Below are 23,404 nucleotides of genomic sequence, written 5' to 3'. Positions count from 1 at the left end.
CACATTACATACCACCTATGTTTTTAGAGACACAGCAAAGATTAAAATGCACAGGCCTTCTACACAGAAGTAAGTCAGGGACAAATGAAAATGTTGTATTTCTGAATGTCAGAAGCAGCCAAAAGGTGCAATTAGTTTCTTCTTTCAACCTAGTGCACCTTAGCACTGACCTCAGGCCTGTTTCACATTTCCTGAACTAGCTCCACTTAGATTAGCTACTTCATTATTATACTGGTTAATAGTCTACTTATTTTCCTCTCACTTTTGGCTTTAAATATGATTCATAGTCAGATAAGTCCTGGTAGGTGTTACTTCCCTTAGCCATCTAGCCACAGCCTGGACAAGACTTGAAGTTAAGCCTGAATTTTTACTTCTTGAAGAAATAATTAAATCAGTGTCAGCAGCAGCCCATGTAAAAAGTGTCTACCTAGTAATTCATTACCACCATCCTGTCTCTAATTTGCATGGCACCCCTACAGAAGTGTGAGAGAGGCAACAGATCATTTATATAAATTAAAATCAATAGGGGGCTGAGTACAGAGCCCAGTAGAATATCCTCTGGGCAAGTGGAAATTTTAAAGACTAAGGACCTAATCTTAGCTGCTTGACTTCTTTCAACAAGGTGAGACTTAAAAAGATTAATTATAATTTATGAAATATTAATACCTGGAAAGCTTTTGAGCACAGATACTGTATTTCAGCAGAGTCAAAATGAAGGCTTCTTCAGCTTTCAGAGTACAGTGTCAACATGGCAAACTTTTACAGCTTTAAAAAGCTTATTGTTTTCAATATCACTAAAGGGGATTTTTTTTTTCTTTCCCTGAACAACAGTGTTTTTTTTGAAAATATTATATTGCCAAGAAGTATAATTTCTGATATATTAAAAGTGTATTCTTGATCCAAAACAGGAAGAGAAAATGATTTCTTAATTTTGTACTTCTGTTACAATATAATTGTCCCTTCTTTATCTGTGAAGTTTCTATCCTTGTTTTGGTTTCTCCAGATAAAAATAATGGAGACTGGTTTAACACTGGTTACAACTTACTGGCTATAATTTCCACTAGGTGAGAATCTGGCCCAAAGCCTTCCTGAATATATATTTGTAGTGAGAGAATGATTAGATAGATAGATAGGGATATTTCTGACATTCAGAACATACAGATATCAGAAAGTCTAAAAAGTCCTTATTACTGTAATGGCTGCAGCATTGCATTTCACAGAACACTTAATGAGATCTGGATGCACTGAGTGACTTATTTAAAGTGATTCAGCAAGGAAATGGTGGAGTCCCAAAGCCCCTTGCTGTCACTGTTAGACAGAAAACACTGCTTCTCTCAATGGGTTAAAGGCAATAAAAAATAACCCTTTCTTTAAACACAGAGCAGGAAATAACTCATGCTAAAATCTACATTTGTTAGTTTCAAGATATATACATTAGCCACCCACAGAGTTAAATTATTATTTAATTTGGGTTTTTTGCTCTGGCTTCATGTACTCTAGTCCTTACAGTTCTGCTTGTTCTCATTCAACCCAGATTGTAAATGCTTTGGTGCAATGTCTTTACTGGTATTGTGAAGTGCATTGCTTATCCACTGTTTGCTATGGGGAATACATAATGAGACAATCTGGGGCTTGAAAATCTAAACTAAATGTAGTTCTGGGAACCTTGGTGTTATCTATTGAATATTTTACATGCTTGCTTTTTAGCACTTATCTAGAAAATAATTACATGCATATGACCAGTGGGCAATTCCTAACAGAAACTGCCTTCTCACATAAAAGTGTTTTGCTTTAAATTGAGCACAACTTCTACTTTCTGCACTTTGTTTCTAAGGCTACAGTCATGAGCAGGGAACATTTTCCTCAGGAGCTCATCTCTTCCTGCTGCTTTTCCCTCACCTGAAGTCATAATCTTTGGTTTGTGGCTGTAATCAGCTCTGTGGAAACTAATTGTGATGTCACAGGCAGAAGATTATGACTTCAGGGGCAGAACAAACAGCAGGAGCAGGTGACCTCTAAAACACAAGACGTCTCTTCTCATGCAAAGATTGTTCAAATGAAAAACGGGACAGAAATGTGTCTATCTTTGAGAAGAAAATGTTTGCTCAGGTTTATAAAGGCATTAATTCGATTGCAAGAGTTAATTTGGAGTGAAATTCTCTGTGATTATATCAAGAAGAGATAATATATTCAGTAGCAGCTGAATTACTAAGTTTAGCTTCTAATTTCTCATTTGATTAAATGACAAACACAACTACTGATGCAATCAGCAACTTATCTATCTTTTCACATAAAACTGGAACCAAGTAAAAACTCATTTCCTCTCTAGCTGACTTTTGCTATGAACTCAGCTGTAAAATGGGTCAAATTTTTAAAGGTTTCTGCTTTTTCTGCCTTTTTTTTCCCTTTCTTTCATGTAGTGAACTGATCAGAGGAACTTTTTTTGATAGCTTTCTAAGGGAATGTTTGTGTGATTTAACGGCTTGTTTTATGACAGCATTAAAGAATCAGAGTTGATTTATGTGGGTTTTCTTTTTTTTTTTTTTTTCCACTTTGTGTAATAGTCAGAAGTTTGGTAGGGGAATATTACTTGTACCAACCAGTTTCTTCTTCAGCCCTATTCTGAGAAAATTTAACTGGTCATCTTGTCGTGGTTTGAAAGGAAATGAAGTTTTTGTGATGGTGTGGGCAATCCAATCAGTGTTCAGATTTAATATTGGCACCTGGTTTGTCCACTGAGGGCAGGATACGCCTCTGAGAACACAGGGGTTAAAAGCTGTGATCTCCCAGGGGAACTTCCTCTTGGAGTCCCGCTGGAGAGTGAGTAGACCCCCCCCCTGCTCGGCCCCTTTGGATGGGCAGGGGGGGAGGGGAGCCATGTGGCCAGAGAGAGAGAGGTAGGACAGGCCTGGGCCCAAGGGTGGAGGAGAACATTGCAAGGGCTTCGGGCAGCCATCCTCCATTCCCGCCCCCCCCCCCCCTTGCGAGGGAGAGAGAGACAGAGCCGGTGCCTGTGGTGTCTGTGATAATGGCCCGGCGTGAAGGAGAAGGGGGGGGTGCCCAGCAGGGCAGACAGGCGTGGGAGTTGACGAAGTAAACCGGCAGAGAGAGAGAGCTCGGGACTTTTAACCCCTCTGAGGAAGATGAGAACCTTGCAAAAGCTGAGTCCTCCTGAAGTTGATGAGATTGAGAAGCTGTTGAAATTGAGAAGATGTTAAGAAAATTCTAGGTGGGAGGAGATGATGGAGTGGCTTTGGGCTGGACTTTTCTTGTGTAGCCACGGCAGAACCACTGGTGTTTCTGTGCCACAGAGACTGCGTTCTAGGGGGAGGCGATGGCTCAGAGCCAAGAGAGTGCAGTGATGTGGAGGAGTGAACAGAGACGACGGGTGAGGAGGGTGTGGTGGTGCCCTCCACTTCGAAGAAGAGAAGAAGACGATCTCTGTTCAAGAGACCCCTCGGCCCCAGGGGGTGAAATTTGGGGGGGACAGGTGTCCCAAAAAGAGAAGGACTGTGCTCCCTTTGGAACTGGTCAAAGTATCCTTAAAATGGAAAACCCTAGAAGCAGCTCTGATCCATGTGCAGTGGTGAGAGCACTGGACATGGAAGGCGTGTGGCGCAAGAGGGACTTCTCTCTCCTCAAGAGACTGAGAATCGATTGTCTGAAGGGTGGCAATGAAATTGGAAATTTGGTGGGGGGAGGAGGAGGAAGAATTTTGGAAGGTTTTCATCTTATGTTCTATTGTGTTTTGTGTGTCTTCCTTTGTAGTTGTAGGTTAATAAATGCTTTTTTTTTTTTTTTTTTTTTTTCCTTTTAACCTTAAGTTGGAGCCTGCTTTGCTCTGTCTCTGATCATATCTCACAGTAGGTGCCAGGGAAGTAGGTGTTCTCGTGGGGGCACTGGTATTGTGCCAGGCTTAAACCATGACACATCTTAAACAGGATCTTTCATAGGGAAGATTCTTGAGATTGTTTCCCACTTAAAAATCCTGATTTATTTCATGTTATCTTTGAGATTTGGACTACAAATGTGGTTTTATCACCATATGGATTTATCTGCAGATGACAGATCTGTGCTCCATGTGAAAGCATGGTGGTCTGGATACCAGTGTATCAGGAGGCTGAATGAGAACACACATTTATTTTAGATTGGATTCCTACTCTTTTTTGTGTCTGTCACATTCCATTCTAGAGAAATGTATTTTGGTCCAGATAATTGATACTTGGAGAATTTTTTTTTTTTTTTAATTTTAGGATAAGATTTTGTTCCTAAAGGAGAATTTTCTTCTTACTAAGATAGTAATTTACCCTGAAGTGCTACTTGTGAACAGCTTCACATCTATATCAGAGGTGTGAACTTAGATGACTGGCTTCTCTAAATATAAAGGGGCTGTTGCATGATACTGAATGCTTGTTGAACTGTGATTTTCTCTTGAATTTTGTGCTTAGGGATGCTAGCAACCAAAAACATTACAGGTAAATTTGTAAGTCTGCTCTGCATGCTCAGATAAACCATTTTGTGCCAGTTTTGTTATCTGAAAATTGGAGAGTATAGGCACTTTTTTTTTTTGAGATCAGTGTCTACAAAAGTTCCAACACATAGTACTAGGGAGTATTTCAGTATTGAAAACTGCACTCTTTTAAATAATTTTCCAATGACATTAATCAGTTGAATGTTTAAATGTGTAATTTGTGTATGAAATCATAATCACTGACCCAAAAAAGTAAGGATATGTCTGATGAGAAAGTACTGTATTCATATTTCTGAGGAAAAAAACCCAACAAACAAAAAAACTCAACTCCATAATCCTAAACTAACAAAACATACCCCCACAAAATTTATCTCCCCTATAAGCATCTGTACATGATGAATTTACTAAATTGGTGTTAGTAAAGAATTATAAAGAACTTGCATTTTTTAAAGTAACATGGAAGAAAAAAAAATATAAGTAATAGGATTAAATGATGCAAAAATGTCATCCTGTCATTGCATAATTTTTTCCCAAATAGTGCTAAAATACAGGAAAGCATAAGAAAGCAATAAGTAATTAAAAGAATTACTTTATTTACTTTTTTCATTTTTTACTTCAATTACAATATAATTGTCACTTCTTTATCTGTGAATTTTCTACCCTTGACTTTAGTAGGCACACCCATTCTAGAACAGGGACTTCTGTAAATTCCCAGTAGTCTAATAGTCTGATTCTTGGAAAGACTCTATTGGTCTTACCTATTGTCTAAACATAATTATGGCCCTTGAGTTTAGAACCTCTAACAAATACTTTATTCTGTTTAGAATTCTGCAGTTCATTTTGTTCTTTGAATTGCAATTGCTATTAGAATATGAGGAATATCAGTCATACAGCCAGAGGTGATAAAATTGGAAATTGCCTTTGACTAATTTTGGTTTAGTAAGAAGTCAAGAAATTTACTCAAGAGATTCACTTTCGTGTACTTTAATTGCTTTAATTTCCAAACATGCTGTCAATATTCACCTGTCTCAGGCAAAAAAGGCAAAAAAGAAGTTTTAGTTTGAAATCCAGTGCTTAGTAAGAAAAGAGATCAAAGTTAAGTCTTTTTATTTGCTAATATGCTAGTAAGATATCTGAAGAAAAAGGCTCATTTTAATTGTTGTTACTGAAATATGATATTAATAACATCACATAAAAATATGTAAATGCTAATATTGATGAAAAATCTAAGTCATAACCTAAAGGCTTCCTTTCCCAAATTTGAAATGGTTTACTCATATTAGTTTCCTTCTCTAAAGATGTTTTGTTATTTGAATGGTAGAGGTCTCCTGTTGACACAGTTTTTGTATAAACCCAAAACTTAGATGGATTAGTGCACCTTAAGAATCACAGGGGGATCATTCCAACCCATTAACCTTTGAACTTAATTTTCAGTATGTTATATTCAGAATTAAATTAAATCCTTTTTTCATTTAAGCAGTTTCTGACTTATGCATTAGATATTGTCATCAACAAGTTTGTGTTGGATGAGTTTTATGCTAGTAAAATTATTAGAAAGATCCTTAGGAAAAAAATTGATTTTAAAAAATTTCTCACAAAGTTTTGGAACACAGAGCACTAGGCCAACAATTTGTCATCTGTTACATTTCAAATTCCTTGCCTAAATACCTTAATGTATGGAATTTATTTTTATTTAAGACCCTTTGATTGGCGAACCAGAGCACAGTAAATGGCTCTAATGTACACATTCATTTTTCTTTTTTGACAGAAGAAATACAAAGCAGGGAGCTCTAATTAATCAAACTTTTAGGATACTGGGTGGGGTTTTGTTTTCATTGTTTTAAATGTTTTAGTTCTCTCCTTTCTAACTAACTTCTCCTGATGTTCACTATTCAGGCAGCATTAAGTGCAATTTACATTCTTTGAATTAGAAAACTGATTAGAAAATCATATTAGTCATCTTTTGAAAGAGACTGAAACTCTGAAAACTATGAAGTTCTGTCTAAAATGTTTGGGTTGCCTTGATTAACTAAGGAGATTGGTGATACATCTTGAATTGCAGCCACGTTTAATAATGAATTTATGTGGACTGAATTCTACTGATTCACTGACATGTATTTATCCACCTAATAAAACTACTCATTTGATAAAATTATTGAAATTTTAAAACAACTACCGTGGTCTCTAGAGATTATATTGTAATAAACTGATACAGTGACAACAGAAAAAAGGAAACATACATACTAATTAATCCAAACATAAAATCAGTTTTAGTGACAATTATTTCTGTATCCACCAGAGAAAAGCTCAATGGAAGTAAAACTGCACCACCTTGACAAATAAAAAAAAGGAGCTTTTAGGGAAGAATGGGATCAGCTTGTCCAGTGTGACTTTATTTTCTAGTAAACAGCCTTAACTATGTGGAAGCTCAGCCAACTGTTTTTTCATGTCTGGTTTCTCACATGAAGTTCAGCATTTTTGTGACAGTATTGCTAGCAAAACAAGGTACATAAATCTTGTCATTGATTTATATACTGCAAAGCCCACACAGTGTCTTACGCCTTCCATATTCCTTTTCTGATAAAAGGTATGATCTTTTTATCAGGAAAAGACCTATAAAGACCATAGGGAGAAATATTTTGGCAATGTAGTTTATCTTAACATAGACTGCAACACAGTTGCAGTCCAAAAGGCTGCATTTTCCCTGCCAGTTGCTGCAGCTTATTTAAATTTGCAGTAATCTGAGAAAAATCCACTACTACTTTGCAATAAATTCAATTGTTAGTACACCATTAAACCTTACATTATTTTCTTAATGCATGGCAATTACAGGAAGTTCTGTTCTAAATAACACAATTTAATGCACTGTGAACATTGAGAGCTCAATAGCCCTAAAAGTTTCCAGAAACACATTTTCCTGGTTTTTTATATAACTGGAACTTAAAACTAAGCAACTAAACAAAAAGAAACAAAAACCACAAAATATCCAGAACAAGGAAGAATACCTCATTATACATATATTTTTTTATATTTATCACAGCTTTATTTTTTTTTTTGGTAAATATTTAAAATTACCTATAGCTTCCAATTGCCAGATACTTCTGTTTTTCTATAACATAGCATTGAGAACCAAGAGATAACCACATACTCAGTCCTGATCCAGATGTTATTATCCTTTTTTGCTCTGTTTTCCATGAAAGTCAGTATGAGATCTTTGACCATGATTTTCATGCTACTTCAAATCCTAATCTCCAAGAGTGTTTACTTTACAAATCTGTTCCTCAGAAGTGCTCATATATTTTTGTGAAAATTGTCTTTTATTTATACATTTGTGAGGTTTTTTTTCAGTCTCCTGTGTTATTGGTGGTGACATCTATAAGGGTACTAGACAGAGCCCTTAAAGCTATGTTGTAAATTCCTTGGGTTTCCCACTTCAGTGTGTTGGACTTTTAGCTGCAGTGCTCAGCAAGGTGGTGCAGAATCACATCGCGCATAGAAGACTTCAGCGATAATTTTGTGACTCCATCCAGTACCATATCTGCTGTTTTATCCAGATAGTGTGCCTCATTGTTATTTTGTCAGCTAGGGATGAAATAAAGTGAGTAGCTCGTCAGGTTTTAGGGTAGCAGGGCTAAGCCTCCTTCGGGAGTGGGATGCTTTTGCGGAGTTAAGGCAGGGAGAGCCGGCAGATGCCGCCCGAGGCTGCAGAGCAGGGGCCGCGGCTGTGCGGGACACACACAGCCCTGCCCAGCTCCAGCCCTTCCGCACCCCAGCCCGCTGCACATGCTGCAGGTGTTGCTCCGGCATTCTCAAACCACTTCTCCTTCTGCCCATGGATCTCAACTAAAAATCTTATCAAACTACTGTTCAAAACACCTTCATTTCCATCCAGGTCTGCACTTGAGAGGATTATGTAGATCTGTCAGTCGCTCATACCAAATCTCAGAGGTGCACAGGAACCAGCCAAGTGCATAGTCCTGCAGCCCCCAAGTTTTCTTTTCTTCAGCAATTTGTGACCCAGTGACTTTGAAAGCCAGGTTATTATCAGTTGTTTCATACCTTAGATGAGAGTGTGACAGATGTGCAGATGGCTTGGATGTACAATCAATGTAAACCTTAAGAGAGCAGTATCTGATCCAATGGTTGTTTTTATTTACAGTAAAACATAAGATCTGGTGTTTTCAACTTAAGAGAGATTTGGCTCAAATGCCCTTTTTGTGGTTTATCTCATTGCAGCTGATCACTGCTTGGCTGGGTCCCCTAGCAGTATGAGAGCTCATCCCTACAGCTACATACCATTTATTCTCTCTGTCTCCTTCTCCTCTCCCCACTCTTTTTCTCTCTTTGAATGGCTAATGGCACCTGCTTATTAATCTTTACAGGGCTTGACATTTAAGCTGAAATAACTCCCCCCTTTACCATCTACCCTTTTCTTTGTATGTCTTTTTATAAGCTTGCTATTCTTGAGCTATTTGTTTTCGTCTGTGAACATTGGAGCTCTTATAGCACTATCCATATTGAGGCAATTTTTTTGTTGTTATTGAAAATAACATTATCACCAAACTACTAAGCTTAAACAGTTGGAGTCACATGACATTCTTGGATATAGGGTTTTTTTTGGGGTGTTTGTTTGTTTGTTAGGGATTTGTTTGTTAGTTTTTTCTTGTTTGGGTTTACTTCTTTATCCCTTTGAATAGGTACACATTTATTGTTATTATTAGCAAGGAATGATTTCTGTGAGAGTGATCACACAGCCCTGCCTCTGATGACATACCTTGATAACATAATTTATTAAGGGAAGACTGTAAGTATGAACAGTGGGAATAAGCAGGGGAATTGACACTACCAGGAAAAGTTGATACTGGCTAATGAATTTCAGGACTTGGGAAGTCCTGTGTCTCTTGTCATTTAATACTAGTAGAAGCAATCTTGTTTCAAGTAATTTTTTGAAGTTTTGTTAGATGGGCTGAAAGCTCCTGAAGTCTAAGGCAGTTATGAAGTCTCAGACAGCTATGCTATCTCAACATGGCTATTAAAATGATTGGGCATAAATTTTCTACTCAGCAACTCAGTATATAGTAAGGCTGCAGAGAAACATCTGCTTGCATCTTAGATATGAGAAAAACCCAGAATTATATATGGTAGATTACTAGTTTCTAGTGTTCCCATCTTAAATGAAGGAATATAGTACCTCACATGGTATGTAAAAGAGGTTTTTCTCAAACTCCTGAAATAAAGTCTATTTTTCACATGCTACAGAACTAGCCGGTGACATACATTACTGTTTAATGCTGAAGTTAAGATCTGTGCTATATCCAGCAAGCCAATATGCATATACATAGAGATAAGAAGAGTTATAATTAGAAAGCACTGGAGAACAAGATTTGCAAGGGAAATAAAAATCTCATGAGCATGACATGAGATTTGGCAAAGGTTTCACTAAGGAGGATGATCCTCTGCCCTTTGCAATATCTCTTTAACATTCCTAAGAAGCATCTAGTATTTTTAGCTGTGAAAATGCCTGTCTGCATGTTGCAGGAATAATAGTTTTGACTGAGTCTTATTAAAAGAAAAATGAAGAGGTTTATATAAAGAGGGGAGGTAAATGTGAAAAAAACAAGATCCCAGGTGAGATTTATATAATTCTAATTTAAATGAAAATGTTGTTTGTTACATCTCAAGTGATAAGGAGGACAATATCATTACACAATTTATATTCATTTACATTTCATAAAAAAGTTAATCAGAGTATAAACTTGTTAAAGTGTTTTCTAATCTGTTTTAAGGTACATCAGTGTGAAGTCACCTTCAGTAAAAAAATCATCAGCTAAGGGCATAAATAGACGTGGTTTTTACTGTGCTTTAGTCAAATGCTATAGATCCTTATTTCTTTGATGTTGATAGAGAGCACCTTAATTTTTGCTCTCTGATTAGAATGTATATAAATTCAATTAAAAAATGTGTGAATATGAAGAACTATCCAGCTTGACTGTGGGAGATTTTAATTCTTTTTTCTTTTGCACACAATTCACAACTCCAGAAAGGAGTAAAATCTCCAAAGCTGTAAAAAATTTTTCTTCTCATTGCAAAAGCAAGATCACTTATTTTAGACCCTACCGTAGTATAGGAAAATATGATGATTGCAGGAAAACTATATATTATAAACTACACCAATTTTTTTTCTATTCCAGCTAAACTTTCAGTCATCCACATTTCTGGAAATGCAGAAAGAGGGGCTTCTGAAATTGCAGTAAGCAGCCATAAGTTGGTATAAACCTACGTGACTGTAGCATAAATTTAGAAATCTACTTTTTACATAGTTACAGCAAGGAATTATAGATTATATACACTATTTAAACAGGACCTGAATCTCTTCCTTTGCTTCTGATAACATTCACTCTTCTAATTAGTTTAAATGTTATTTGAGCCATATATTTCCATAGTCTCTTAGTAACTGTATTACTTTGTGCATGTGTCTGCTTTCATCTTTATTATATTGATTTTTCAAGTCCACATAAAAACATTTCTGAAATTTGTCATCCTCTTGTTGTGAAATGAACAAGAGGATTAATATTATAAAAGAATGTCAGCAGCACTTTAAAAAAATCTGCACTGACTTAAATATAACCACTGCAATACCTCCAAGCCCATGTATAATTGTATAAAGATGACTGCTCAGGAATATGTGATGTATAAAGCATATTCATCCCTGTACTGATAGACTATTTGTCTATATTGCTGAAAATGAATTTTTCTGACAGCAAGGTGTCTTTAACATGTCATCAATTAGTTCTTAATACCTATTTTCTGTAGCAAAGATGTTAAAAAATGTAATTTTCTGTAAAAAAAAAAAAAAGATAATAAGAAAAAATGATAAAAATTTGATATTATAAAGATTTCAGTAGAAAAAATTATATCCAAATCCATTGGAGTATAAATAACTGACAAAAACTACTTTCATTGTCTTATTGTGAAAGAGAAGTACTCAGATAAGTACCTCTTTTCACAGTGGCATTCTGTCCCTCATGTAGAACTCAAAATAAGATGTTCCCTTAAGGGCCTACCTGGAGGCCAAACTGTGCTGCTGTAGTGTAGAGCAATATTACAGACACCTAACAAGGATGTTATGTCGACATAACAGAGTGCAAAACCTGGAAATAATAGCTCAAGCCCCAAAAGCATAATAGATATACTATTTCCATTTTTGGACCTCACTTACTTGAAAGATGCACTGATCCAAAGGCTCCTCTATGTGATTTAAGCATATTGTGAATAGCATTCTGAACTGAGTCTGGAGAACAGGTTTAAGTTATTTTTCAGCATCTCAGCTTCTCCATCTGTTCAAATTGTGATCATGATATTTATATATAACTCAAAAGTTGTTGAGAGACCTAGATCACTGAAGTGTAAAACACATTTAAAAACTGTAGATGAGATTGCCATATAATTTTATGGTAATTCCAAGAAAAATGGATTTGCTATTATAAAGTCTTGGAATAGTGAGGCAAAGAAATATTGGCAGATGAAAGTTGCTTTGATATTATTAGACAATTAAAAAAAATAAATTTGAAATCATCCATGCTTTGATAGTCAAGATCACTTCTACCTTAATTAAAAATGTTTCCTGGCAGTTAAAAAGTTCAAGGCAATATTCAACTCCATTTAGATGTTTCTTTCTCTTTAGATTTACTATCTCTATTTTCACAGTAGTTTGGACATTTGTAAAAATCACATTGTATGCAGCATCTTTACATGGAAAACTCTTAGGAAGAGTGTTTTAGTGTTTTGAAAAGGAATGGAAAGACCACCATTGACATACCACTTCAGGATAGCTTTTTTCATGGAAAGTGAAAAGACTCACCTTCAACTTTTAAGTGATGTCTTTGGGGACTTGTTAATATTCACAGTGAAAAGAGTCAAAGCAGATTGGAAAACCATATAGGAGTGAAGGGAACAAAGCCCATGCAGAAGTGACACCTGTGAGTGAATAAGCATATGGCTTCAGAATGGGATCTGACTGAGATGGATCAACCAGCAGCAGAGGTGACAATCCAGGACTGCTCAGAGATGCAGGATTGTGCAGACACAGAGACATTAGGTGTTGGCATCAATCAAGAACAAAACCCATTTTAAATGCTGGAGTTAAGCATTCTAACATTGCCCAAATGCGTTAAGAGTAGAAGAATCAGGTAGGTCATTGCACTCACTGCCCCACAATCACTAAAAGTTTTTAGTACAGGTAAACCTAAAGAACTTTTGACTCTTCTGGAGATCAGACACCTCTCTTGAGACCCTTGCTGTGTATGACTAGGTTTTTGTGTCTCTCAGCTGTCAATTTTCAGTGGAGAGCTGCTTTTATTCGGATCAGTTCCCTAGCCCAGACAGGGGTCACCTATGGTTACTGTACTGATAAAAGGCATGGATGTAGCCAGACACCCTATCATAAAACCTATTTTCCTGCAAGCTGATCCTTTAGGAGAGGTGATAGAACCTCTGACACTTGAGATATTTAGAATCACACTGAGCAACATATGAAGGAGTATATTTAAAAGAACAGTACTGTGCTAATAGATAAATTGAGCTGGTGATCTATTACATCTCTTTAACCTTCACTGCCATTTCATAGATTTCTTAAAGAAAATTTGGTCCCTCCAGGTTCCAGCTATAAGAAACATTGTATTGGAAAAGATCTCTTGTATTACTGAATCTATTTTCCTGCTCCTACAGGCAACAAAGTGAAACCCATCAATGGCTCTCTATCATAGGATAAGTGTTAACACATCTGGGAAGACTTGCCACATTTCTATCTTGCCTGAGACTACTGGCATTTATGAAAGAAATCTTTCAGAATAAGATTGTCAAACCAATATAAGAAGTCTTAGATCTTGGAAACCTTTATAAAAAGCTTCATATACTGTCAGTGTTCATTAGTGCCTACCTGTACTATGCTATGTGGAGGAAGCAAAAATATGGCTGGAAAAATACAGATCATGGATTCTGCTATTTTACCATCCAAATTTCATCCATGATGATAACAACCATTATTGGGTAACTATAGGTAAATTGTTTAAGTTCATGGAAGAGCACATGCTTTATTTCACTAATGGAATATACTGAGAAGAACTTTGAAATGGTAACCAGATTATCAAAATCTCTGCACTTGCTGAGAGTGACCTTGCTAAGGAGATATTGGTACCTAACTCTCAGGGAGCATATCAGCAGTATGTCACTAAATACTCAACCCTGAATGGTTATGCTCATTGTTTTAAATGTAGATATTATTATAACATTCTTTTCCACTTTAGAGGAACTAAAACTGTTACTGTCTTTGAAGTCAAGGTAAGGATGAGACAGAATGTAAACCCATGCTGCAGGCTCTTTGCTCACAGCCTATTAGGGGCCCCAGTGGGTCTCAAACAAAAATCAAATTCTTGCCACTTAATCCTGGATTTTGATCCCTCTACAGGCATACAAGGAGGTGGGTAAAACCCAAGCAACCCATATTATCAACAAGGAGATTATTATATGTAAGAAATCTGCATATTTCTTGTATCTTGTAAGCTGAAGAGTACTTCCAACTTATTAAAAAGAAAGTCCCAACATTATTACTTTGATTACTAAATCTGAATATTTTTTCACAAGCAAACCAATTTTAATTCATAAGAGTGCAAGTAAACTAGAAAACTTTATTGATTTCATCATTTTTCTTGCTTACTAAGGCATCTCTCGAAGTCAGTCCTTAGCAGTAAAACGAATGCTACCATTGACACTAAGTTAATATTTCAATGCTATCTACAGATAATAGGCTATAAAAACAATATTCCATGTATGTTGATTGTTTTCTTGGTTTTATGTTCTTAGCATCATGGGCTCAAGCAAAAAATTTGCCATCGCAGTTTTGTTGGATCACACATTATTCATGCTCAATACACTAACTCAAAAAAGCTTTTTTGCTTTTATTCTGGGAATCACAGTACACAGAAATATCTGCCACGTTCTAATCCACTCTATATCTCAAAATGCATATGCAATTTTTTACAAAAAAAAGCACTATTTATTCTAATTTATTTGAAATTAAAATACCAAATAAATGTCAGTTGTGAAACATTTCAATTTGACTGTGACCTAAGTCACAGACCAAATCTATAAATATTTTAGTCCAAGTCTGATACTGTGACACTTGGAAAAAAAAAAAGAAAATAGCTTGGCTTAATTGAGATGGAAGTGTCTGAAAAATAATACAGTAACTTCAGTCATGTACTTTTATATTTTCTGATGAAATAGCTATTGAGAAAATCTAGCTTGAAACACTTTTACTGTTTCACTTGGTGTATTTATAGGATGAGTAAATATGTTTTGGGGGTTTTTGTAATAACATCTTTTTATGTTAGTATTCCTTTTTTTTCCTCATTTTTCTTTCACACTGTACTTATTATTGCTGTTTCCACCAGAGCCAAAGGCAACAGATATTCATGCATTAGTTATTACACTTATTAAAAAAATGTCTCCTAAGCACATACATTTTGACAGATTTCCTTGTACACTCAACTCATCATTATGGGATCATTTATGTCCTGTGAATTTTGAATCTGCCCTGGGTGATTCTATCAGCACATTTGAGTTTCTGATACTACTCCATAGGATAGAATTATTATGAAGCAAAAGAGAAAAAATCGAGGTGTTAAAATATATTGGGTTCAGAAACCTATTGAAAATATCTTATGGATTTAACACATAGTTGGGTGTTAAATGGTGTAAAAAATACCTCAGCAATAATCTGGTTGCTTTTTAGTACCTCATTATTGTCACACAGGAGACTAGGCTGAACAGTGAAAAAATACAATGAGTAATAGATTTCAGAAAGATTTTCAATCCATTTATTCTTGCTACAATTAGTAGCAAGAATAATTGCTACAAATAGTAGCAATTATTTAACAAATTTCAACAAATACCTCAAATTTAAAGTAACATGAAAATCGGGGATAGTGAAAAGATGTATAGGAAGACAAGAAGCAGATATTTTTAATCATTTAACCAGACTGTAGTTCAGAAGTGAGATCATCATCTCTGAATCTTTTTTTTTCCTTAAAACTGCATCCAAACAGAACACAGAATCACTGAGAAATAAAACAGCCATAAAATAGGTTTATAAAGACAAATTTTAAATCTTACATTGGGTATGATGATGCAGGTGAGATGTACTGTATGTCTTTTTCATGGGATTTGTATCTTTTCAGAGATTAAAAGAAAAGCATTCTGGCCTGTTCACTGGTTCTTCAAAACTTGATTAAAAGTATTCAGAAGAAGAATTTACCATACATTTTAATGAGACAAGGCTGAAGCAGTATGGAATTTTTGGAAAGCAAACCTATTTCTACTGGTAACCTCCAAGACGTGTCTTTTAGGCTATTTAATTTGTGTGGTAAGTAGTGTCTAGGGAGAGAAGGGAATTACCTTGCCCTACTAGTACCTTGGGTTTTTCCATATTTGTCTTTGTTCCCATATTTGTCTTTCTATTTATGCAGTTTTCATTCTACTGTTCTTTATATGAAAAAAATAAAAAAGAAATTATAGAGAGACTGTAAAAGTATTTATCATCTTTTCATGTGTTTTTCCATCATTGTGAATCAGCTTTCCTAAAAGGTGAATATAATGACATTTTTATGAAATTACTTTAAAATTATGATTGATATTTTATGACCAGCATAAATCAAAACAACACTCTGCGAGGCCAACTTGTTCTTTTCTTTGCTTGATTGTTTAATTTGGATAGAAAGCACAATTTTATAAAGAAATTCAAAGTTGCATTACATGTGCATACTGAAATATGAAGAAAATGTAGAGTGAAAAATTAAGCATAAATAGAGAAGACAAGACTAAAACTAGTGAATTTAAATGAAGCCATTTCAAGTCTTGGTGATTGCTGATGTGTTCTTGCCATATCAGGACATTTGAAAAGCAATCAGTAGAACCAGAATAATCAAATAATTCCTCTGATATTTATGGTCAATTCAAAGACACCATGTAAGTAACTTCTTAGTTGCCCCATTTTATTTATTTGTTTTATCTTTATAGCTTGGATTTTTAGGCAATTTTGATAATTTTATTGAATGAAATACCTAAACTCTTATCTTCATCCTGAGTGATTTTTCTACAAGAGTACCTCCGTGAGTCTGAGGAAGGGAGTAAATACCCTTTCAAGGTGATTAGAGTAGAGGATTCAAGAACCTCAGCTATGGAATTTAGATGCCTGAGTAATTGCTGGAATCTAACACTTCCTTGGATATGGATGGTCTGGTGCCAGCAATGATACCAGACATAGTGCAGGAGAATATTATGGAAGACCACACACCATCACACAAAACTTCTTAATCTACCTTGCCCATGCTCCAAGGTTGTGTTCATTCATGGCTGCAAAACTAAACCTCTGAATTATGTTAGGATGATTTGCAGCTGGCAGAGAGGCACAATCATTGCTGGCTGAAGGCACCAGATGAATTTTCACTTCTGTGAAGTACATATTACACTGAGAAACTAAAACTTAGTACACTACATTGGTTCATATTCGATGCCCTTTCTTTAGCTCTCAAGTAAGTAGTTTTTAAAGACATACCAGAAACAAATTTTTAGGTTTAAAACTTAACATTCAGCATTTGGTTTGAAAAAAAATCTTGAAACAGCTAAAAGGTTGAACTGCGTGTGGTTTTGATGTGCAGAGCTTTTAATTATTCAGCAAATCATCTGGGACATAAATTCTGAATTGTCATTTCTAGTGGGGTTTCAAGAAATTTTCTGGATGGACTATGAAGTCAGAAATACAAAGACAAAGATCTAAAGCTGAAGTTCTGAATGCAAGCAAAAGAAAAAGAAATCTTATTACATATTCCTTTTCCTGTGCCATTACATTAAAACTTGTTATAGCCTGATATAGGTAGGTAATCACAGTTAAACACACAGAGGCATGTATAAAAATTATCTGGATTTGTGAACTCGGGTCTTTTTATGAGTATAAAATAAAAAGAATATTCCATAGTTCTATTGTGATCCATGATGGTAGCTCAGCTATTGTTGCTAATTGCAATAAATGCTTATGAGGCTTCCATAAATATTTAGAGAGCAAGATGAGTCCCCATGATGAAAGAGTCAAATCCCTGCCTTGAACATAATTTTGGTTTGTAACTAGCTTTCCCAGCTACCATGTTTAATGTTTGTCTTCATGACTGTAATTGAAAAGAAGAGCTGATATTATTTCTAACTGCTTACCTCATGATGGAAATGTTAATAAAATTCTGGACTGCAGAAATGGCCTAGTTGTAGACATTCTAAACAGATGACCAGAGGAAGTGAGTAGAGACTGGGAATCCAGCTTTCTTAAACAAAAGTCATAGGGGTGAAATTTTGACCTCTATGAACATAAGAGTTCAAGGAACTTCAATGAAACCAGGATTCATGGGAAATCTCAGAAAGTAGGTACCCAGGATGAAAAGTGCCCAAACTAAGAGGTCCCTTTGGAAAACCAGCATTTGAATGACATACTAGAATTCACACAAGGATTCATTGTCAGAACTGAGATGAACTCATGATTTCCTGGCTCTCACTGATTGAAATTACTTCTTAGAACTTACTAGCATAGTAATAAAAGCAAATTTTGCACTGCAATGATTTCTGATCCTGTGCTCAACTTTATAAAAAATATTCCTTGGGGGTGAAATTAATGAGCAACACACAAAGACTGGTTATTCACACCTTATGCAGCTGCTCTTACAAGAGGATTGGGAAGGATGAAATCCAGCCTCAATACAAGGCCATGATGTGCTGTGGCCAAAATTCAGGGGGTTGTGGCTTTCATTTAACCTCATAGGCTGGAATAATATCTGCCAAATTTCTGTGTGTTCCTCATAAGGATTCTAGGTGACTTGATCTTGATCTGACAGTGGCAGCTCCTTTTCAAACCTATTCCTAAATGCTTTGCCACAACTCATTTGATGCATAATCAGGCCTTCTTCCCTGCCTTTCAGGCAGAGGGAATACATTCCTCCTTCTCATAAATACTTTATCAACAGTTTCTGTGTAGGATTTACTTATTGCACTTCTGTGAGCTTAATGGCTTAAGGGAAGTTATGGAAAAGCCCACAGAAAATGGTTTAAAGCCCACAGAAAACAGCATTATCTGTGTTATATAGATAATAATGAGCTTTCATACAGTGTGTATCCTATCACTGACAGACCAGGCTTTAGCATACTCAAGCCTTATCAGAGAAATGTGACCTGTGGAGAAAAATCAAGTATGAAGGAAAAGTAGTGTACAGAGGTAGTTTCTTATGAAAGATGCACAAAATTCTATTAGTCAGGAGTCTTCTGTGGTCTAACTAGCAATTTTATTGCATAAAAATTTCTTATAAAATTCAAAAGGATTTTGACTGCAGAAAGACTGGAAATTAACTACAGAGTTAGATTCTGGCAGAACACCAGAATCACTGGATTTGCACCTTATCACAAGTGCTATTGCACCTTAGTATGTTCACTAAGGTGCAATAGCACTTGTAAAAACCTGCTTTAAATTTAAATTTTGCTATGCTAATCTGAAATGAAGTACTCTCTTACTCACAAGTAACATTTTGTGCATTTCTAAGTAGTCTTCTCTGATCATATCTATGGCAGATTTCCTGTGGGGTGAGATAGCATTTGCAGCATATCTAAATGATATTTTGCTGTTAGCTTGATGTTGTATAAACAGGGATACCCCTTTTCTAAACTGGGCAAGATTTTTGTTAGCTTGTCTCCAACACTACTACAGCACTTCAGTACTGTAATAATTGCAGTAACTGCATGACTTGTGGTGCAAGAGTATTTTGGAGGGGAAAGTAGAATGTGATCATGTCAGCACACCAGGGTAGACAGGCCCAGTAGGATTAATTAGGCTGGGAGATCCAATTCTTCTTAATGCTGTAGATGAAGATAAGGAAATATTTTTAACAGAGGAAGCTGAGAATCCCAAGCTTGTCAGAAAGAAGAACTATACAGGATATGATTAATAGGAAATTATTATTAAGAAAATAGGTTTAATGTATTGATCTTGAAGAGAATTGCACCATAAATTCTTATTATCCTATTGCAGACCCCTTAGGTGAACTCTTAACAATATTTAAAGGTAATAGAAACATTCCTTGAGTGTTGTTTTATTCCAAAGAAAGACATCTTGATGATGACAGATATAGAAATACAGTTCTAGAAAAATATTTGCTTCAACTCACAAACGGGGATGGCTTTTTAAAAAATTCCTCTTGGACTACCCTGGCTACTCTGTTAGCAGGCTCGTATGATAATAGAAAAAAACTATTTAGGACTTCTTATTTTAACTCTATTGCAAAATTATCACTGTTCAGTCAAGTATGTACCCTCACTGTTTCATTAGAAAGATTAATTTGTGGTTTCTGTGCACTTTCATGACTTATTTGTAGCAAACATAAACAACTCTTCTCCAAAGTTGTTAAAGGTAGCTTTTTAAAAATCATCAAAATAAAATGAACCACCAGACCAAAAAATGAAATGCCTGAAAACATAGGAGACACCTGCTTGAAGAGATGGTTTCGACCTTTTCTAATTGTCAACTTCTATAAAAATCAGGTAAAATAATTTTCCTTCTTTTTTGACAATTCTTTTGTAATACATAACCACTTAAGTTTTATTTTGCAGGTTTATTCAACTTTGGACCACCACAGCCTACATCATGGCATTGATTTTGGAAGGTAAATGTCCCATCCAGGGTCAAGGTCCACAGGTGAAAAGGAATCAAAATTATTTACTATAATATTTTTACAATTTTATTGTGTCTAAAAACTTCTGTAGGTGCAGATCCTTTTGGTAACTGTTCTTTCTTATCAATACTTAATTTAATGAAAAATTAAATCATTCATCTTAACATGTCTGTTTTTGTTGCAGAACTTAGCTCTTGCTAGAAAAGAATAAAATTGACATGCTCCTTTGAATCATTTTCTTGTTTGAAATGGTGACTCTCTTCTCTATTTTGAAGATACGAAAAGGATCAGATTCTTTTGATTACTTCTGAACATAATTATGTTTTCTTCCTGGCAACATGAATATAGTGAGCTAAAATAAGAAAGCTTAAAGTGAATTTCTTGTTTTCATGGGAGAAGGACAACTCTTTCAAGAGGTTGCTATACTATGTGACCTTTTTGCATCTCACAAGTTTTCAATTATATTTTGACTCTGAGCAGATCTTAAAAGAGAATGATTGATTAAAAATGTCTTGTAAGCAGAGAAATAAGGCTGAGGTCTCACATGGTCTCATATCCAAAGGTTTTATTCATGTCAGTGCATAAAGAAAATAGAATTGAAAGTGTTTGAGATTGAAAACCAGAGAACAATTTATCTAATGGAGTTGTATTGTTATATATTTATTGATTATATTGATTTTTTTTTGTCATCAGCTGTGAACAAACCGTGTTCATGAATCAGCTTCCTCAGCAATAATGCACACAAAATAACACTTGCATTAAAGTAAGTATTGCCAACAAAGAGAGCTCTTGTAGCATACTCTATTTCTATTAGCCACATTTTGGAGATGACTATGCTTTATATTTCTCCTGACAGTGAAAATTGTCTAGTGATGATAATTCAAGCTATTAAAAAAAAGTAGAATATGAATGCTCTTCTCATTCCTTCCTAGAAGACAGAAAAGAAGATATCTCAAGCTGTTGAGATCCAATCCTACTTTTGCTGACTGTAAAGTCTTCGACCTTCTCAAGAGTCAATTGGACTTGACAGAGTACAAGTATGAAACAGATTTATATTTGAGATATTAAATTCTCTTTGTAAGGACTCCTAATATACAAATTTCACAAGTGGACCTGCGTTACAGGGGAGACTGTTACAGCACTGATGGTAGTCTGAGCAGCTGCAAGTACATGGGTTATTATTTTTTTTTTGTAACACACCAGTAAAAATAGATGACTTTGATGACCTTGGACCTAAAATATCTGCATTTCTAATTTGCTGATTCCTATAATAATCTAATAAAGCAAGACTGGCCATCTTTTTCTTCATATTAATTTTTGTGGGTGTGTATTTAGCTATTTTTCCAGGTGTTTCCTAGGTTACTGTGTTTTCCACAGTAGTCTCTGGTTTCTGCAGAACTTCTGTGTTGCTTGGACAACTGTCATGTCATGCCCAAGCAGACTTTATAATATGACTTCAAAAGATTATTTATAGGAATCTCTTAAAGGTTTAAAATTTCCTATGGTTGCTCTTATTGTAAGAATGTAGGCAGTTCTTAAGAAATGTATTTTAGATAATTATTACTAGTCAAAACTACCACACTGTTAAATAAGTCTATCTCTATTATACATTTGAATTTACTGAGGTGAACCAAATACTCATCTATACTCTGTGCTGCAAAAAAAACCCCTTAACATTCCAAAACCTGCATTTTCATTCCAAAACATGAGACTTCTTTATCCATATGGCTTCAAAATTTATATTTGAATTTATGAATCAGACGTGTTTTACGCAACACTCTTGTTCTTTTTACATCCTTTTGCTGAAGAGGTTTTCTTTGCAATTTTATTTTTCTTTATATAAACATGAATTAGAGGTGACAGGGAATCTATAGAAAGAATATGCCATTTATCATGATAGTCTACATTTTATCAAAATAAATGTCTTATAAAAGTTCATCCATTATTATCAGATATTATGAATACACTAAGTTCAGTATATTTTCAATCAAATAGAAATCTTTTGGTATTTAAAATATAGTGATCTTTAGTGACTTTTTCAGATGGAAATGAATATTTTCAATCAGGCTTGACAGGATAAGCAATTGTTCTCTGCCTTTTGTCTTTCTACTCTTCAAATGCTTACACAAGTTAATCATAGATCCATGGCTGTTATTTATCCAAGGCTATCATATAGCCACCATTATTTGTTTAGGTTGCACAAGCCCAACTTCAGTTCTTTTTCACATGTTTTCTTTTGACATAAGCCTGCTTTCTCATCATCTTACCTATTCTTTATGCTCTACTCTTAGTTGCTTCTAATTTTTTTCTTACTCTTTAAGAAAGATGAAATGGAACAAAGAATGAAAGCTACAATTTAACAGAAATATATAGAAATGGACCATAAACATTCAGAATATTTAATCAGGAGGGGACAAAAATACCTCTTGTCAACATTCAGGATTCCAGTGCATTACAGACAATCATGTAAAAACCTAGCTTTCTGATTTACTGCATATATGTCCTTTACTGAATTTAATACAAGAATCTCCTTTAGTTATTAATGCCATACAACCTAAGACAGGCCATTTACTGTCCTTGATCCATTGCTACAAGGTCTGGCATAAGATTAAAATGTTTCATGCAAATGTCAAGGTGCTCATGAAAATATGACAGCTTGCCCAGTAATAGTAGGATAAAATAGGGTAATTGTTGGTAGCCTTCTCTGAGTACAGGTCTTAATTATGTTCTCAATTGCCCAGAAACAAATCCTCACACTTTTCAACTACATGTAACATATATAATAACAGCAATCTGGAAAAGTGACGCTTCAGAGTTTCACTGGGCTGGGGCTTGAGTGCAAATAGGTGTAGCTTTGTTTAATAAAGTAAACTTCAGTAAACTGGGAGTCTGACCCATATGTGCTTATTTCAAACAGATATTCAAAAAATAATTTGAGTATTGGATGTCTTTTAGAAATTGCTAAAAGGTGGCATTCAGGATTACATTCGATTTCTGAACTCAATTTATAAAGTACGTTAACTAAAGACACATTGTTTGGACAGAATGAGTAGGGAAGCATGACATTTATTCTTCTATTAAAGGTCAGCGGGGGGCAAGTAGGTTTCTTACTCCTGGAAATATTATTCAGGTGAGGATTAGATAGTTCTTGGAAGAAAAGTTCCAAGAATCAAAT

The 23,404-nt window shown here is 35.2% G+C and overlaps 1 long non-coding RNA gene across 2 annotated transcripts; it reads left to right on the top strand.

Moving 5' to 3' along the window:
* The first annotated feature begins 2,648 nt into the window (after positions 1-2,648).
* Positions 2,649-22,089, top strand: LOC108961317 (uncharacterized). 2 transcript variants are annotated; one of them, XR_007777783.1, is made up of 6 exons: positions 2,649-2,897; positions 13,938-13,998; positions 15,709-15,893; positions 20,168-20,220; positions 20,923-20,992; positions 21,162-22,089. It is a non-coding gene; the product is annotated as an uncharacterized LOC108961317 (long non-coding RNA). The 2 variants fall into 2 exon arrangements; XR_007777784.1 differs by lacking the exon at positions 13,938-13,998.
* The last annotated feature ends 1,315 nt before the right edge of the window (positions 22,090-23,404 follow it).

The sequence above is a fragment of the Serinus canaria genome, chromosome 5 (assembly GCF_022539315.1).
Source record: "Serinus canaria isolate serCan28SL12 chromosome 5, serCan2020, whole genome shotgun sequence".
Lineage (NCBI taxonomy): Eukaryota > Metazoa > Chordata > Aves > Passeriformes > Fringillidae > Serinus > Serinus canaria.
The sequence above is the reverse complement of the archived record's forward strand: the minus strand, read 5'-3'. Positions and strand labels throughout refer to the sequence as shown.